The 6,000-nt window shown below is 46.5% G+C and overlaps 1 protein-coding gene across 1 annotated transcript in view; it reads right to left on the minus strand.

Moving 5' to 3' along the window:
* Positions 1-3,172, minus strand: part of LOC140600101 (T-cell-interacting, activating receptor on myeloid cells protein 1-like) — a 38,871-nt gene extending 35,699 nt beyond the window's left edge. Inside the window, exon 1 of the mRNA XM_072768134.1 lies at positions 3,034-3,172. The gene's annotated coding sequence lies outside the window, so the exon portion shown is untranslated. The remainder of the gene's footprint in view (positions 1-3,033) is intronic.
* Between the last annotated feature and the right edge of the window lie 2,828 nt (positions 3,173-6,000).

The following is a 6,000-nucleotide window of genomic DNA, read 5'->3' on the forward strand; positions in this document are numbered from 1 at the left end:
GAGTCATGACCTTAGCTGAAGGCAGACGCTCAACCACTGAGCCACCCAGATGCCCCTAGAGATCACATTTTAAAAAAGAAGAAGGAAAGGAGGAAAAGAAAAAAGAAATTGAGTCATATAACCTAACGAAGGAAAATACAGAGCTAGAGGTATCTCAAACAATTGCATCCACAGGCTCAAATATCATTTAGACTTTTCCTCTCTGTATCTTTCATCCCTATTTCTATTTCTGTGTTATCATTATTATTCAGACCAGATGTCCTGAGGAGTCTGGGACTGACAGTGACAATTCTAGGCTCACAGCCTCGCAGACTTTTAGCTAAAGAGGTAAGGGGGGTTTTCACTTACTGAATCAATTTAGAACAAGATATTACTGGCTACCTTTGGAACATTCTAGAAACCCACTCACAAAAGTTTTAAGCACAGGGGAAAGAAATCAAGCATTTATCTTGCCTTTCATTTATAACCTACGCCTCAGCACAACCACAGAGTTGAGAAGGCCAAGCTTCTACTCACACATTACTAAACTAATACATAAAGAAGAAAACCTCAAGGTCTTATCTTCAGCTGATGCACGCCCACTTTATCAGGAATAATAACAGAGAATATAGTTTAGCATCTTTCATCCACATATCTACACAGTAGATAGAAAACCCACGCCTGCTGAGTCCTAGACCAGAGGTCAGCAAACTTTTTCTGAAAAGAACCAGAGGGTAGTATTTTCAGCCTCTGTGGACCATAGCATCTTTGTTCTAAAAAACTTTATTTACAAACACAAGTGATGGGCCTGTTGCCAACACCTGTCCTAGACCAATGCTTTTTGAAATCTGAATGAATCACCAGAGTAAGAATTGAATTAAGCCAGGGAATATGTGTTCTAAGATGCAATAGAAGACTTTTTTGCCCCTTCCTCAGTTTTCAGATCTGTAAAAGTGAGAAATGAGCAGGATAGGATGGTTTCTGGGTTCCTCTCTGTCTTGATGTGCTAAACCTTTGGGGTCATCCATCCTACCACAGTTGTGGTCTTGCCTAAGGGGGTGCCCAATCAACATCTCTTTGTGAAGAGACCCTGCAACTTGGATGGGGCTCACTTCCCAGGAACTTTGAAGCTTGTGGCTTTGCCTTATAGATCTGAGTTAGTCTGTAAAGTACAGTCAAGGTAACTGGGTTGGGAAGGGAGTGAAGCAGTCCAAGGGCAGAGAGGCCTCTTGAATCTTGGGGCCCTGGCCTGTCCCAGATTTTCACACCTCCTTTGGGTGTGTTGTCTCTCTGCTCCCTCTGTGTGTGTTGAGGGGGGCATTGTGGGGGTGAGGAAAGTAAGCAGAGGAGAGTGAGTGGTCAGTAAGGTTGGAGGAAGGGAAAGAGAAGAAATAGTCTGGATTTCCATGAAAGGCACACAGGATGCATGTATAGACTCTACAAAGAGTCTCTCTCTCTCTCTCTCTCTCTCTCTTTCTCTCTCTCTCTCTCTCTCTCTCTCACACACAAACATACACACACACACACACACACACACACACACAGACACCTCCAGCTGCCACATTAACATACCATAGATTGGGTAATTTAAACAAAAGGCATTTACTTCCTTAGTTCTGGAGGCTAGAAGCCCAGGATGGGGTGCGGGTCAACTCAGTTTCTGATTAGAGTTCTCTTCCTGGCTGCAGATGGCCACCTTCTCACTGTATCTTTACGTGACCTTCCCTCTGTGCTCATTCAGTGGGTGGAAAGAGACAGAGCAAACTCCCTGGTAGCTCTTCTCATAAGGACACTAACACTATCAGATCGGGGCCCTACTCTTATGACCTTGTTTAAACTTTAATTACTTCCTTAGAGGTCCCATCTCCAAATACAGCCACACTGGAGTTTAGGGCTGCAACATGATGAGTTTTGGAGAAACACAAATATTCAGTCCAGGGGCACCTGGGTAGCTTAGTCGGTTGGGTGTCTGCCTTCAGCTCAGATCATGATCTCAGGATCCTGGGATTGAGTCTCTCTCACCCTCTCCCTCTGCCACTCCCCCTGCTTGTGTTCTCTCTGTGTCAAATAAATAAAATCTTAAAACACACACACACAAAAACCTCCCAAATATTCAGTCCATAACACATACTATTCTATGCAGACACCCACAGAGAGTCACACAGACCCTCTATACATGCACGTCACACATACCAACTCACACTCTTGTGGCTTCAACTTTGCCTACCCCCAAAATTCATGTTTAAGGCCTAAACCTCCTGTATTTCAGAATGTGGCCTTATCTGGAGAGGTCACTGCAGACCTAATTTAAAAGCTGAGGTCGTACTGGAATAGGGCAGGCCCTTCATCCAATATGACTCTGTTCTTATAAGAAAGGGAAGTTGGGGCACAGAGATGCACACAGAGGAAACACCAACTGCACATGAAAGCAGAGATCGAGGTGATGTATCTACCAGCTGAGAAGCACCAAAGATTGCCAGCGAACCACCAGAAGCCAGGAGAGAGGCCTGAGACAGAAGGAACCAACCCTTCTGACCTTGATTCTGGACATCTGTCCTCCAGAACCGGAACCATGAGATAATAGATTTCTGTTGTTTAAACCCTCCTTCCCACCCCCCTAGTCTCTGCTGCTTTGTTATAGGGTTACTAGGGAGGTAGCAGGAGGCCAGCTAGCAGGAGGTAAGCCCCCTGACATATGCTGCACTGTCCCTTAGGAATTCATTAGCAAACACAAAGCTCCCAAGATAAATGGTTAAGAACTTTAAGATGGTGAGTGCTGAGCATGAAACCCCAAGAACAGGGTCCCTGCAGAACGTGAGGCCCTGCTGGTTGCATGCCCTACATGCCCTTAGAGCTGGCCACGCTGGCACCCGGGCTCCAGCCAGCAGCTCTCAGGACCATTGCGTCTGAGGAGCACCCCCTCCACTCCCTGCACACTCCCTGGCTGACAAGGTGCTGGAGGGAGTAGCGGATGGGGGAGCAGTGCCTCTGTTCCCTCATCGGGGAAATCATTCTCTTTAAAACTTGGGAGCTCTTGGTGGCCATCTGTCTCACCATGTGGAGGAAGCAGGTCTTTAACAAGAAACCAGAAGATGACTCAGAGCATCCGCGGAGGAGATGGAGTGCCTGCAGCTTTTGTTTTCTTGCTTCTGACTGCTTCCAAAACTCAGCATCCCCCTCTCTCCATGCAGCTTTCTTGTTCAATCATTCTTGGAAACCTCTGAGAGAAAAAAAAATTAAATTAAATTAAATTAAATTAAATTAAATTAAATTAAATGACACCCAAAAAAGTTTTTTAAGTCAGAGCTTGTCTAAGAAAAGATTTTGTGTTGAGCAGAGTCTGGACAAATCTTGTTAAAATCAACGGCCCTAACAGATATCATTTATGGACATCCACTCCAGTATTCACCCTAAATCACTACAGGACATCTTTCATTGCCATGAAATGATTCCCGACTTGGCTTATTTTCTAATTTCCAAATGCAGTAGTGAGGGTCTCCCATGGCTGTTTTCCTAACTTATGTCTTCCATGTGGGGCAAGCTGTGGAAAGGGGGTGTCCTTTGTTTTCAGATGGCACTGGAAATACGTCCAGGTTACGTGAACCTAAGGAAGATTTCTTAAAATTGCCAGGACTCCGTGTCATCACCATAAAGAGAGACAGATATCTGATGGGGTTGTTGCCAGCAGTAGGACCCCCCCATCCCCATTTTCCCAGGACTGGGACTGAGGCGGGGGCTGCCCCTCCATGTGGGAGCTAAAATTGAGAAAGCCTTGGGCAAACAGGAATGAGTGAGTTTGTTTGTCATCTTCATTGTAAGCGTAGGAGCTGTAAGGGGGGGTGATAAGTACGATGGCTTTTTCCTCCCGCACCCCCCCCCCTTACCCTCCCACACTTGCCTCACAGGTCTCATTCTTTACCTGTGCCCCTGGGGAACATCTAACGCAAGCCTCGTGCCCTTCATAGTCATCTTAGGTAATAAAGGTGTCCAATTAGTCACATGCAAGGGAAAAATAGTTCAGTAATTGAAATGCTTTTGGCAGGTTGCCTGCAGCTGCAGTGAGCATGGTCAGCTTTTTCTTTATTTCCTCCCACTTGGAACTTCTGCTCCTCCCCTGCCATCCCCAGGCCACAGTTCTCACCTGCAGTCCCCCTGGACTCCACCCTTCTCCCTCTCCCCTCCCCCACAGTTCTCACCTGCAGTCCCTCCTCCAGCTGCACAGCTGGAAGGTTGGCTTGCTCTGTCTGTGGGGTCCATCTGTACAGTTCCAGCCCCTCTGCGGGGCTCACCTTCCACCTCCAGGTGGCGCTGGTGGAAAGCAAGAAAGACCTGATTCATTCATTCTGTCCTAAATGTCTGCAGAGCTGTTGGCTACAGTCTCCAGCCCTTGAGATGTTTCAAACATGAGCTGGATCCCATTCCTCTCTGAACCTCCCTGACCCCTACCAAGTGCTCTGAGTGATCCAGCGGAAGCTTTCCCCATCTTGAACCTTGAATTGAGAAACTGGCATGCTTGCTACCCAACTATGTGGGGACTCATGGCACAACAACAGCTCTTAGAAGCAAATACACAAAAACCAAACAACTCTTCTAATTCCAATACCACTTTTCTGAACCTTCAGGTGAATGTGAACCCCAACCCTGGCACCTGACCAGCACTCCTCAAAAATCATCAGTCACTCAAAACAAGGGAGGTCTGAAAACTGTTGCAGTCAAGAAGAGGCCTGATGTATCAGTAGCATGTATCCTGTAACAGAACAAAGGGCATTAAGTAAAAACTAAGGACATCTGAACAAAGTATGGACTCTAGTTAACAGTAATGTATCAGTGTTGGTTCATTATGACAAATGGACCGTACAATGTAGGATATTGGTAACAGGTCATAGAATAAATGGGCATCTGTGTACTCTCTTTGCAATGTTTAAAAATCTAAAACCATCTAAAATTAAAAGTGATCCCCCAAATTAAAACTAAATTAAAAGTTTACTTGTTAGAGGGTGAGAGAAAGCACCATGAGTGCAGGGCCTGGGAGCAGGTTGAGGATGATGTTGCCCCATGCCTATACCCTGACACTTCTCTCTCTGCCATTCAGGTCCTCCCAGCTGAAGCTGGGATGTTGAGGAGCAGATACCATCATTCCCACTGTGCCCTACATAAATTCCCAACCTTACAATCTACAGGCATGATAAAATGACGGTGGTTTTATGTCACTAAGTTTGGGATGGCTGAGTACAAATCAATGGCTAGCCTGAACAGAGAATCAGCCCTGGGAGCAGGCAACTATGTCCTTTAAAGAGATGAGGTGGTGAAAGCCTTTATTCCCTTGGCTCAGGCTCCATGTCTAGGTTGTTGATGCCAGCTTTTGCAGCTAGGTGGCGGCCAATGATTGTCTCCAGCCAAAGGAAGATGGAGAAGCAGGAAGGCACTCGTAGCTCTCGCCTGAAGTCTAATGTCCAACACGACATCACTTGGAACTGTAACGGTGATTTCCTTACAGAAACCCAATCCCATCCTGCATGTCTCCACACCAATACCCTCATTTTCAGCCTCAAGCTATTTGCCCAGTCCCAGGAGACTTCCCAAAGCGGAGCAAGAGCCACACTTGGGGGAGCCCTTTTGTCCTGTTCCAGAAACACCCCCCCACCCCACCCCACCCCACCCCACCCCCGTTTAGTTCTGCAGCTTGAGAAAGGGAGCAAAGCCGGGGAGGCCACACTCTCTCCCCTGCTCTGTCTTCTACCCCATAGTTGGTCTTTTGCTGACCCTTCAGGAAATGAGATATAGTTTATTGCGACATCACACTCCTAAAAGCCATCCCCCACTGAGCTTCTCTCACTGTGAGTCCTCACTGACACAACAAAAATTCAGACCCTCAGATTCCAACTCATAAAACAGAATTGCTGTTCGCTTCAGATTTTCTGCTTCTGGGCTTAGGCCCGAAAGAATCAGAAGCAGGGGATTCAAATGTGTATATTTGTATCAGATATTTGCACCTCCGTGTTCACAGCAGCATTATTCAGG

The sequence above is a fragment of the Canis lupus genome, chromosome 1 (assembly GCF_048164855.1).
Source record: "Canis lupus baileyi chromosome 1, mCanLup2.hap1, whole genome shotgun sequence".
Taxonomy (NCBI): Eukaryota; Metazoa; Chordata; class Mammalia; order Carnivora; family Canidae; genus Canis; species Canis lupus.